This window comes from Loxodonta africana, chromosome 25, assembly GCF_030014295.1.
Source record: "Loxodonta africana isolate mLoxAfr1 chromosome 25, mLoxAfr1.hap2, whole genome shotgun sequence".
Taxonomy (NCBI): domain Eukaryota; kingdom Metazoa; phylum Chordata; class Mammalia; order Proboscidea; family Elephantidae; genus Loxodonta; species Loxodonta africana.
Genome location: NC_087366.1, coordinates 18,651,304 through 18,664,743, shown reverse-complemented (window position 1 = coordinate 18,664,743; position 13,440 = coordinate 18,651,304).

Sequence of the window (13,440 nt, the reverse complement as noted above, 5' to 3'; positions counted from 1 at the left end):
GAATCCACCAGGTGCTCCTTGGAAACCCTCTGAGGCAGTTCTACTCTGTCCTTTAGGGTCATTATGAATCACAATCAATTCAACGGCAATGGGTTTGGTTTTTTTTTTTTTTTTGGACGAAGGCAAGGCGTAAAAAAACATGGCCTCTTCCCTCAATGTTATCTCTTTAACTTCACATTTCCTTGGCAAACTGATTTCTGATTTTCTGAATGGGTGTTGCTCTGGTCATTTGCCCAGAAAACAGCTCTGGATGAGAGCCCATTGGAGAGAATTTTATATCTCTTGAAAAAGGAAAGGTTAACTTTTTATTTCCAAGAGCATTGGCTGCATGGATTCTTGGATGCAGTAGTCCCCAGGAGAGAGTGGTGTGCCAAGCTGTGGCTAGTGCATGGAGCTCCACACAGGCGGGAGTGGGTGTGCAGAGCTGTGGCTAGTGCATGGAGCTCCACACAGGCGGGAGTGGGTGTGCAGAGCTGACTGCTTACAACGGCTTCCCGAGTCTGCTAATACCAGATTGAGTAAACCCAAGATTAGCTTGAAGTTCTTGACCCACATTCTTTATATTAAACTTTGGCAGCCACTTTTTCTTCGATCATCCCTCTAGGTTATTCCAGATTTTAAACCCCCAGCTATGTGATAACATTAATTGAAATTCTTGACATTTGCCAACCCTAGCCACAAGCAGGAGGGTTGTTTAAGATCATTTCAACATAAAGCATTTGTCTTTTAGCTAGTCTGAAAATATATTCTAGTACATTGCTTGTAACGGATCTCTTGGCATTGAATCTTTGGGTATAGGATTTGTGATTTGAGTTCACCATCTGATTTATATATCCTGTGGTCATCATAATTCAGATTTGTAAATCTAGGTACAGCTGGGATTGTGGGACTATTGTGCCTGGTTTAGCTGCATATTTAAATCTAAGGCTAGAGCTAAAGCTAAAAAAGCAGATGGAAGAGGAGACTGCCCTGTTTTGAGGTCACGTATAAAGCCAAGAAATTGTTGGAGCAGCTCTAACAGAGCTAAGGATTTCAGGAAAACAGGCTTGCAATATTTCCACTTCTCTCAGCTTGCTGTCTGGCTGAAGTGTAGTAAGATCAGACTTTTTCCAAAGGTTTTGGTATTTCTGCAGCTGTTTTCAGAAAGCCTTGAAAATGAAAAGCAAAGGAGTCCACAGAATCTCAAGTATCCATGCCCCAGTCACTAAAGCTTTTGGATGATCTAAGTGGAAAAGAGTTGAAGCCACACAAGCAAAGGTGTGTGTGACATAGTCCATGTGTGGAAGCTTCTCTCTCAGATATGACATCATGCTGATGGCACCTGAAAGCCTTGCAGGAAGGGAAAGAAGCATTGCCTCTACAGCAAGCACGCCACAAAGTCTTCTATAGGAGCTCTGCACGTTATAGTTCTCATTTCTGTTATTTTAGATCCTTTTTGTTCCATTCACTTGAGTCAGCTGGGCCATCTGTCTAGGTCAGTAAACATCTCAAACTTGCCAGTGTTAATATGTCACTTATTATCACTACTGAGAAATTGTATCTGCTAGTACTCCTCAAGCATTTTTTTTTGCTGTAAATATCTGTATATATATATAATTTTGTTGTTGTTGAGAATATACACAGCAAAACATACACCAATTCAAGTTTCTACACTTACAACTTAGTGACATTGATTACATTTTTTGAGTTGAGCAACCATTGTCACCCTCATTTTCTGAATTGTTCCTCCCTTATTAACGTAAATTAGTGCCTCTTAAGGTTCCTATCTGATCTTTTGAGTTGCTGTTGTCAATTTGATTCCATATGCTTAGTTCTTAAAAGAGCACAATGCTCAAGGCAGACCTTTTAACTAGTTAAGCTAAACTATTGTTTGGCTTTAAGATGACTTCAGAGTCTTCAAGTATTTTTAATGAATCCTTCCAATATTATCATTCCTGGCCTACAGAAGAAAAAAATTAAGGTTCAGAGAGATTAGGTAATTCGTGCAAAGCCTATGAACAAACTACTGGATGGTAAGAACTATGCACTGTATGGTTTATATTGTCAGCTGCAAGCTTTCAACTTGTTTAAGTTTCCCAGATACGTAATGTGTATGAGAAAGTTTAAAACAATAGGAATGAATGGATTATATCAGTGATTTTCAGATATTTTTGGCAAATGAAAGCTTATGTGCAAGCCCAATATGTTAAGCTATAAGTTTTACTTTATTACCATACATTTGTTTTACAAGTTCAGATTTCTAATAGCTAACTATTTTCGAGTTAACCAGTAATGCTAATACGGCTATTTATGATGAACACAAACATTTGAAATCTGGATTTTTGTATGTCATTTGGAGTCTTGTAGCAGCCTCAATATCCAATATATTTTTAAGTTGTGTTTGGTTGTCCAACATTGAAAATAATTCTGATTTACAGAAGAAATCTTGTTAGTGGGTATAATTTCTTGACAGCTAAACTTAACTCAGAGTATTCTTTAATCCAAGAAACCCAGAAGCTTGAAAAATCATTAATAGGAAGTTTTTGATCTAATTTGAATCACTAACTATACCTGACAATGTCTCACTCTTCCCATTCTCTCTTAAACCCAGCCTCATCACCGTTCACTGACACTGCACATTTTAAGGTCACTAGACCTTCTTTTCTTTCAGACGTTCCCATAGCCAAATCCTTCAGTTTTCAGCCCACACCACATGATCCATCACCAGCATTTGACACAGTTGATCGCTCTCCCTCCTTCACTTACTTTCTAGGACTCCACTCTCTTCTGGTTTCCTCCCACCTTGCTGGCCACTTCTCAGTTTCCTTTCTGCTCCCTCCTCATTGTCCTCACTTCTTTGGAGTTCCCCCATAGTTTCTCTACCATGGTTTCTCTTCTGAAATGCAGAACATAAAAAATGATTTGAGGGACTATTTTCTCAATTTTTGCAAGGGAAATAACTGGTACTATTCTAGATGCGAGGAACCCTGGTGGCATAGTGATTGAAGCACTTGGCTGCTAACCAAAATGCCAGTGGTTCAAACCCACCAGCCACTGTTCAGGAGAAAGATGTGGCAGTCTGCTTCCATAAAGATTTACAGCCTTGGAAACCCTGTGGGACAGTTTTACTCTGTCCTGTAGGGTTGCTATGAGTTCCCAACTCAGTGGCAATGGGTTTGGTTTGATTTGGATTCTAGATGCAAAGGAGTCCTGGTGGTGCAATGGTTAAGCACTCAGCTGTTAACCGAAAAGTTGGCAGTTTGAACCCAACCAGCAACTCTGTGGGAGAAAAGATCTGGAGCTCTGCTCTCACAAACATTACATAAATGTTTAGGAAAGTCTCTCCTATATGAGTCAGAGTCGTACATAGGGTCCTCTATGAGTTGGAATCGACTTGACCACACGCAACAACTTTCTAGATGCACGGGGGAGGAGTTAATTAATTACATACACTGGCTGCTTTAGGTTATTAAGGCTTAATATTCTCTTAGAGTTTCAGCAGAGAAAGGTTGCCAGGCTCAGTCCACAGACATTAGGGATCTGATCCGGTTTCAGGGCCTTAAATGCCATCTAAGTACAGTAGTGACAACTTCCAAATTTATATCTCCAGCCTAGGCCTCTGCCTGAACATGAGGTAGAACGTTCTATCCAACATCTATTCAACATCTTGCCTTAAATATCTAACCAACATTACAAACTTAGTATGCTTAGAAGCAAAACCTGATCTTTCTCCCCAAAGCTGTTTCATTCATAGTCATCATCTGTCATGCCCCAGTTTTAGGGCCATCCCTGAGCTCTCCTTCCATCATGTCTTGCATCCAATCCTTCTGCAATGCTTATTGCATCTACTTGCCAAATATACCCAGAATTTGACCAGTTCTTGCTAGCTCCATTTCTACCACCCTGATCTGAGCTTAAGATTTGTCATCCTGACTGTCTCAAGAATGTCTGCCTCCCAATTCTCTAACATTGTATTGTGCTCATCATTTGCCTTTGTCAAGTGCTGTCTGGACCATTATGTATCGAATGTAGTGCTTTGCCTTCCAGACTGAGCCTTCTCTTAATCGCTTGCGGGACTGTCTTAGTCATCTAGCACTGCGGTAACAGAAAATACCACAAGTGGATGGCTTTAACAAAGAGAAATTTATTCTCTTAGTCTAATAGGTTACAAGTCCAAATTCAGGCTGTCAGCTCCAGGGGAAGGCTTTCTCTGTTGGCTCTGGTGCAAGGTCCTTGTCATCAATCTTCCCCTGGTTGAGGAGCTCCTTTGCACAGGAACCCTGGGTCCACAGGACGTGCTCTGCACCCGGCACTGCTTTCTTGGTGATATGAGGTCCCCAACTCTCGACTTGCTTCCCTTTCCTTTTGTCTCTTGTAAGATAAAAGATGGTACAGGCCACACCCCAGGGAAACTCCCTTGACTCCCTTGAGAGTGTTACATCCCACCCTAATTCTCTTTAACCACAGGCAGAGATTATGATTTGTAACACATAGGAAAATCACAAATGGAAGACAACCACACAATACGGGGAATCATGGCCCAACCAAGTAGACACGTATTTTTGGGGGATACAGTTCAATCCATGATGGGTATTATACCAGTTTTCCCCGGTGACTCTGGCCAGACTAGTTCTAAGTTCTGATCCTTCTTTCTACTCCTACTCTCAAACTGCTCAGACCTGAACAAGGTAATAGGAAAGTACCCACACAGCTAAAGCCACTAACTACTGGCCTTTTCAGTGTGGAGGGGTACCTATAGGGGAAGAATGGAATCATAAGCTTTTGTCAAGCAGGTTAGTACCACTGGGTCTAGCCCCTGAGGGAAGCATTATGGATGGATTTCAACTTTGCACTACTACCTGAGAGCATCTGTATGGTACTATTAACATGGATCCCTCATGAATTCTTCCCACGTCCTAGGAAAAAGGACAGAAAGCAGGTTTTGAGAGTTTTAGGCAACAGATGGGGAAACTGAGTCTTGGATTAATCAAATGATGCCCCTGAGATCACATAGGGATTTGTTGATGGAACAGATTATAGGCTATAATTTTGGAGACTACCAATTCACTAGACCTGGGGCCCCCAACCTTTTGATGAAGAGGTGCTTTTAGTCACTCTGCAATCTTACAGTAATATTAGAGCTAGCCTGGAATCAACCTTGGATACATCTGAACCTTTTGATTAGAGGTGGTGAAGTTTCTGAGAGAGTAGGAGGGATGCTTGCTTCCCCACCCTATATCGTGTGATTAGAGAAAATGGAGAGGTGAAGCAGGAGGGGGTTATAACCTATTAGGAAAGGCCTCAAAAACAAAACAAAACAAAACAAAACAAAACAAAACAAAACAAAACAAAACAAAACAAAACTCAAACCCACTGCCCTCGAGTCAATTCCGACTCATAGTGACCCTACAGGACAAAGTAGAACTGTCCTATAAGGTTTTCTAGGCCGTAATCTTTACGGAACCAGAGCGTTCCATCTTTTGCCCACAGAGCAGCTGGTGGGTTTGAACTGCTGACCTTACGGTTAGTAGCCAAGTGCTTAACCACTGTGCCACCAGGGCTCCTCAGAAAGATATTAAGGTCTGTCTTAATTTATTGTGCAACTGGGTTTATTAAATTGACACGATTCAGTGGCGTTGAACTAGGGAACAGTGTTTTCTGCTTTGCTGCCTTCAACGATGTGTGCTCTTGCTGTTACATTTTTCTGGCCCCTGTTTTGTATAGGTCTTTCCTAGGATCAGGGCAGTGGTAAAGGTGAATGACTAGAAGGAAAGGGGCAAAATCCTTTTGCTTATCTAGATACTGCTTATCCAGCTCTCGGCCCCTGATGTTCCCCATGTGTGACATGCAAACATATGTCATCTTTCCCTGGCCTGTACTTGAGTGTTCTTTGGAAGCCCCCTACTAGGGACCTCTCTGCTTCACTATTTTTCGACTCCCTGCTGAGGCCCTGCTCCTGGAGGTTGACCCCACAGCCTGATACTGATTCAACCCTTTTAGACGGGGCCTCCTTAAGATGTCTCAAGCCTGGTAGTTTCGCAGTGTCCACTTGGACCCTTTTTAGTGTCCACTTGGATCTTGGGAAACCCAAGCATCCTAATGCTGAGTGCAGGCTGCTGCCCTCACTCTGCACTCTGCTCTTGCTTTTTAGCTCTAATCAGCCTCTTCAGTGGGCAGCAGGCCCCAAGCTCTGTGTTCACAGACACTTGGATTCCAGGGGACACCTGTTAGTTTTTCCCATGAACTGTTCCTAGTTGTAGTTCAGTGAATAGTTGGTAGCAAAGACTGCAGACACTCCCAACCTCAGTGAGAGGTTTTCTGGGAAATCCTCCAACCCACCCCCTACCCTGCACATAGCAGGTATGCACATTGGGGGGTGACAGAGAAACATTCCAGAAGAGCAGAGAGGAGTGAAATGTTATAGCCCACTTTTACTGGGTCTTTCCAACCCTTTCTTTGGCTATTAAGGCTGATTGATGTGTGAAGGGGGAGAATCTAGGGATCTTTAGGCTTCTCCTTGTCAAGGCTTGGAGGGGAATCCGTTGTACATCCTGTTGTAATTGTCTAGGGAATATGGCTCTACCTTAAGTTGAGATAGTGGTGCTCAGTGTGTTCAATAGCCATTTTGAGCTTTGCCCTGGGGTGCTGTGTTAACTCATTAAGTATCTTTCAAGTATTCAAGATGTGCACAGAGCCTCTGGGAAGGGATGGGGAGGGAGTCAGAAGAGAAGCAGAAGACAATCACATTTAATGCCTCTGATAGCAAATAGATGCTGTCACAAGTCACTTTTATTTATCTAAATGGTTAATCACAGATGCCAAGTGCTGTGTGATCTTGACTAAGTCTCTCAGCCTTCCCACCTATAAAATCAGAGTGCGGATTATGTGTCAGGACTAGCATGAGGATTAAAATACCCTAAATCACTTAGTGAAAATGATCATAAAGGGTTTCCCAAATTTAAAGATCTATGGAAATGGGTGGCCCAGTGGTTAAAATGCTCAGCTGTTAACTCAAAGGATGGCAGTTTGAACCCACCAGCCATTCCACAGGAGAAAGATGTGACAGTCTGCTTCCATAAAGATTACAGCCTTAGAAACTCTATGGGAGCAGTTCTACTCTGTTCTGTACGGTCACTATGAGTCGAAATCAACTTGACCGCAACAAGTTTAGGTTTTTTTCTTAGTTATGGAAATGGGAGACATACTTAGCAAGAGACTCAGTGAGGGGCTATGTTTGAACTGTGGGCCATTCCTTGGCTAGTTGTAATTTCCTGGCTGGAACTGGCCTGGGAGGGGTCTTGACAGACATTGCAGAGTTGGTTTAGGAAAGCCTGACTGACATGCAGTTATTATTTTATCTTTGCAAAGCTTCGGCGTGAGGCTGCAGCGGGAGGAGGCTGTGAGGTATTCACTTGACAGCCTGCCATTGTCAACTCTAGTGGGAGGGAGACGTCAGTGCCCAGAAAGAGAGCCTTGGGTTGTAAGTGGTTCATTTTAAGTTCAGCTGCAATAACTCCTGCTGATGATTTAATACCATGACTCTGGAACTCTCCATGTGTTCTTGAGTGAGTGAGTGTGTGTGTGTGTTTGTGTGTGTGTGTGCACGCATCTGTGTGAACAATTCCTATTCACTCACTTTGTGATTACTAGTGGGCCACATTCTTCAAAAGTTTCTCAGGCTTTGTGTTAAGAAAGCTTTACTGGGATTACTTGGTTTTGTGAACAAGAAAACCAACACAATAGTTTGAATGTAGTTGAATGTAGTAGGTTGAATGACGACCAATTATTTTTGGTATAGTGACTCTGTATATTCCTTCCATCTTCTTTTGATGCTTCCTCCATCATTTAGTATTTTCCTGTAGAATCCTTCAATATTGCACCTCGAGGCTTCAGTTTTTTCTTTAGTTCTTTCAGCTTGAAAAATGCCAAGCATATTCTTCCCTTTTGGTTTTCTATCTCCAGGTCTTTGCACATGTCTCTTCTGACATCCATTTTGGTCTTTTCTTTATTTTCTGTCTTCTTAATGACCTCTTGCTTTCTTCTTGTATGATGTCCTAGATGTCATTCTACAACTTGTTTGGCCTTTGGTCTCTAGTGTCCAATGTGTTAAATATGTTCTTGTGATTGTCTCTGAATTCAAGTGAGATATATTCAAGAGGTCATTAAAAAGATAGGAAAGAAATCAAAGGCCAAAATGGATGTCAGAAGAAACTCTGAAACTTGCTCTTGAACGTGGAATAGCTAAAGCGAAAGGAAGAAATGATGAAGTAAAAGGGATGAACAGAAGATTTCAAAGGGCAGCTCAAGAAGGCAAAGTATTATAATGACATCTGCAAAGACCTGGAGATAGAAAAATGAAAGGGAAGAATATGCTTGGCATTTCTCAAGCTGAAAGAACTGAAGAAAAAAATGAAGCCTTGAGTTGCAATATTGAAGGATTCTACAGTGAAAGTACTAAATGACAGAGGAAGCATCAAAAGAAGATGGAAGAAATACACAGAGTCACTATACCAAAAATAATTGGTCGTCATTCAACCATTTCAGGAGGTAGCATATGATCAGGAGCCAATGGTATTGAAGTAAGAAGTCCAAGCTGCACTGAAGGCATTGGCGAAAAACAAGGCTCCAGGAATTGACTGAATACCAACTGAGATGTTTCAACAAATGGATGCAGCTCTGGAAGCACTCACTAGTCTATGCTAAGAAATTTGGAAGACAGCTACCTGGCCAACCGACTGGAAGAGACCTGTATTTATGCATATTCCCAAGAAAGATGATCCAACTGAATACAGAAATTATTGAACAATGTCATTAATACCAGACACAAGTAAAATTTTGCTGAAGATCATTCAAAAGTAGCTGCAGCAGTATATCGGACAGGGAACTGCCAGGAATTCAAGGCAAATTCAGAAAAGGATATGGAACCAAGGATATTATTGCTGGATGAATGGGTCCTGGCTAAAAGCACAGAATGCCAGAAGGATGTGTTTTATTGACTACGCAAAGGCATTCAACTCTGTGGACCATGACAAATTATAGATAATATTGTGAAGAATGGAAATTCCAGAACACTTAATTGTGCTCATGGGAAACCTGAACATAGATCAAGAAGCAGTGGTTCAAACAGAACAAGGGGATACTGCATGGTTCTAAGACAGGAAAGGTGTGTGTCAGAGTTGTATCCTTTCACCATGCTTATTCAATCTGTATGCTGAGCAAATAATCCGAGAAGCTGGACTATCTGAAGAAAAACGCATGATCAGGATTGGAGGAAGACTCATTAACAACCTGTGGTGTGCAGATAACACAACCTTGCTTGCTGAAAGTGAAGAAGACTTGAAGCACTTATTGATGAAGATCAAAGACTAGAACTTTCAGTATGGATTATACCTCAACGTAAAGAAAACAGAAATCCTCACAACTGGACCAATAAGCAACGTTGTGATGAACGGAGAAAAGATTGAAGTCACAGATTTCATTTTACTTGGATCCATAATCAACACCCATGGAAGCAGCAATCAGGAAATCAACACGCATTGCATTGGGCAAATCTGCTGCAAAACTCCTCTCTTTCAAGTGTTGAAAAGCGAAGCTATCACCTTGAAGACTAAGGTGTGCCTGATCCAATCCGTGGTATTTTCAGTCACCTCATATGCATCCAAAAGCTGAACAATGAATAAGAAAGGCAGAAGGATTGATGCCTTTGAATTGTGGTGTTGGTGAAGAATATTGAATATACCATGGACTGCCAAAAGAACAAACAAATCTATCTTGGAAGAAGTACAATCAGAATATTTTCTTAGAAGCAAGGATGGTAAGACTATGTCTTACAAACTTTGGACACGTTATCAGGAGGGACCAGCTCCTGGAGAAAGACATCATGCTTGGTAAAGTAGAGGGTCAGTGAAAAAGAGGAAGACCCTCAATGAGATGGATTGACATGGTGGCTGCAATAATGGGCTCAAGCATAACAACGATTGTGAGGATGAAGCAGGACCAAGCAGTGTTTTGTTCTGTTGTACGAAGGGCTGCTATGGTTGGGAACTGACTCAACGGCACCTAACAACAACAATACTCAAGGTAGTACTTCGGCTCTTGTGGACTTGTTCTAATTTTCTTCAGCTTCAACCTGAACTTGCATATGAGCACTTGATGATCTTTTCCACAGTCGACCCTTGGCCTGGTTCTGACTGATGACACTGAGCTTTTCCGCTGTCTCTCTCCACAGATGTAGTTGATTTGATTCCTGTGTATTCCATTTGGTGAGATTCATGTGTATAGTCACTGTTTATGTTGTTGAAAAAAGGTATTTGCGATGAAGAAGTCTTGAAAAATTCTATCATGCTATCTCTGGCATCGTTTCCATCACCAAGGCCTATTTTCTAACTACCAATTTCATGTTTGATAAATTTTAGATTGGAGAAGTTAGTAAATATCTTCTATTTTTTCATCTTTGGCCCTAGTGGTTGGTGCATAAATTTGAATAATAATATAACTGGTCGCCCTTGTAGGTGTGTGGATATTATCCTATCACTGACAGTGTTGTACTTCAGGATAGATCTTGAAATGTTTTTTAACGATGAATGCAACACCATTCTCTTCAATTTGCCATTCCTAGCATAATAGACCACATGACTGTCTGATTCAGAATGGCCCATACCAGTCCATTTCAGCTCACTAATGCCTAGGATATTGTTCTGTATGGGTTCCATTTCTTTTTTGACAATTTCCAATTTTCCTAGATTCATATTTCATACATTCCATGTTCTGATTATTAATGAATGTTTGCAGGTGTTTCTTCTCGTTTTGAGTTGTGCCGCATCAGCAGATGAAGGTCCTGAAAACTTGACTCCATCCGTGTCACTAAGGTCCACTCTACTTTGAGGAGGCACTTCCCCAATCGTCTTTTGAGCACCTTCAAACCTGAAGGACTCATCTTCTGGCACTATGTCAGACAATGTTCCGCTGTTATTCATAAGGTTTACTGGCTAATTCTTTTCAGAAGTAAACTGTTGGGTCCTTCTTCCTAGTGTGTCTTAGTCTGGAAGCTCAGCTGAAGCCTGTCCGCCATGGGTGACCCTGCTGGTATTTGAATACCGGTGGCATAGCTCCCAGCATCACAGCGACACACAAGCCCCCACAGTACAACAACCTGACAGATGCCTGAAGGTTTTGGAGCATACTCCAATATATGTTTACTTACTTATAAATTATATTCATGGACTATCATTATAATATCTATATACAATATCAGGCATACACAAAAATAGAGAAAAATGGATGAGATGACGTACACATACAGATCAAAGTTTTATTTTTTTTTCTGAAGCAGTGCATTGTGTTAGGGACCTGTTTGAGGGGAGGTGTGCATCCACGTTAGCTCACTGACGTATAAGAGCAATTGTCAGGCCTGCCTGCAGCATTGTTGGATAGGGAGGCATTGGATCATCTGCACCGTGAGGACATCTCACTACCCTTTTCTTCTCCTCAAAACTGTTCTTTTCCTTTTCCTTTTTTTTCTTTTCTTTTCCTGGAACAAGAGTCCAAAGTCATAACTCATCATGAGCAACATTTGTAAAACTTTGTTAACATTTGTGGTGCATTGTCCTAGAAGGTCATTATAATTCAAATGAAGCAAGATTTAACTATTTTGGCACAAACTTTGACTGTAATACAAAGCACCTTCCTCCTCAAAAAATGGCTAAAACCACCTGACAGGGGTTCTGTGCTAGAAGTCACAACTGGACCGAAAGGAAGGCACTTACATGGTCCAGCCCAGCCAGAGAGGATTACAAAGCAGTTTAGCCCACTACCTCTTCTCCCTAAGATAATGGAGGAGAAAAGGAGAGTGTGATAGGTTGGTCCAGTGACTCAGACTGAAGAATTGGGGTTCTTATATTTAATATTGGTGCCACTGCTCATGTGCTACTCAAGCGTACTCAAGATCCTGGCTTTCTATTTTAATTTCCTTTTTGGTTCTGAGAGACCAACTATGACAGCCCATTGCACATGGAATGCTAGTGTTGCCAGATTTTAATTTGGAGATACAGAATATATTTTGGACTACTTGGTCCAGTAGGAACTGGAATAGAATCGAAACAACTCTGGAGGTCTGTGGAAAGGAAGGAAGGGAGGGAGGGAGAGATTTAATCAACCTTCACCCAGGCAGCCTGTTGACAGATTTCTAGGCTGACTTAATCAATTCTGCTTATTTCTCAGGTAAGACCTCAAAATTATTTGGACCTAATTCCACTCAACTTCATCCTGTTCATAATTTTACACTTACAAAGCAGCTAGCCTGGAATTCCTCTTCAGGGCACCCAAAAGAATAAACTGTAAAACCCTACACTTTCTTTTTGTCCAGACTAAAGTACTGAAATGGATCGAGTGCATAGAAGTTGTGATTCTGAGCCTGCTTAAGCTTCACTGTCCTGTAAATCATTTTTTCAGTCCACAGTGAAGTTAACAATTAAAATCTGTCTGTTATCCAGAATCAATGTAAACCACAGTCAGATGGGAGCAATGAGCCCAAAAACTGAACTCACTTGAGCTGTAAATCATAAATCCTTCTCTCTCCTGAGCAGAAGCACAAGTGAAGAAGTCAGTTAGTACTGTGATACGTTCCATATGTGGTTTTTAAGAAAAGTCTTAAAAAATAATTAGACTTACATATAACTGTAGTTGTGTTGCAAAATTTTGCGTATGTGAACAAGAAGTGAAAAAAACTGACAATGTCACATTTTTTGCTTCTGTTTCCTGCCACATCTTTTTGAACGTGAGATAATTGTTTAGTCAGCTTTGGAAGGACAGGGTGGAGAAAGCGTGATGGGCACCAGACAATGCGGAGGAGCGGGTAAAGTGAAACAGGAAGGGCTGACTCTCAGCTTTGGCCAGGAGGCCACAGATAAGGAAGCATACATTTCAGATAAGCCTCTGGGCCGGTCTCCTGCTACCTTAGTGCAAAGAGTTAGTGTTTCTCTTTATGAAAGTTACCGAACCAAAAATTAACATGGCCTGAATTCTGTGAAAATTTTTGAAAGGCTATGGCAAAATGGAAAGGGAAGCTTTATTCTAAGTCAGCCAGATCTGTTTTCAAATCTAGAGTCCGCCACCTATGAGTTTGTGTGACCTTGGTTAATTCCCTTAATTTCTTTGAGCTTTAGTTTCGCCTAAATGGAGAATTAATACTTCACTCACGGAGCTCTGAAAGTGATGCGCTGAGCAGATGTCCCTTCTGACACCCTGTCGTTTGGAAGTGTACCTGTGACCCTTCATCCTTATATGATTGTGGACGTGCCAGTGATTTGAATGAACTCCTAGCATGTAGGCAGATTAGAGGAGGACACATGCTTATTAACTCTTGTTTCTCCCGAGGGGTACACGCTTGGCGCAATGCTTAGGCTATAGCTCAGTGAATGTTAAGGACTTCCTCTCCTCTCCTGGGCGTAGCATAGCGTTGGC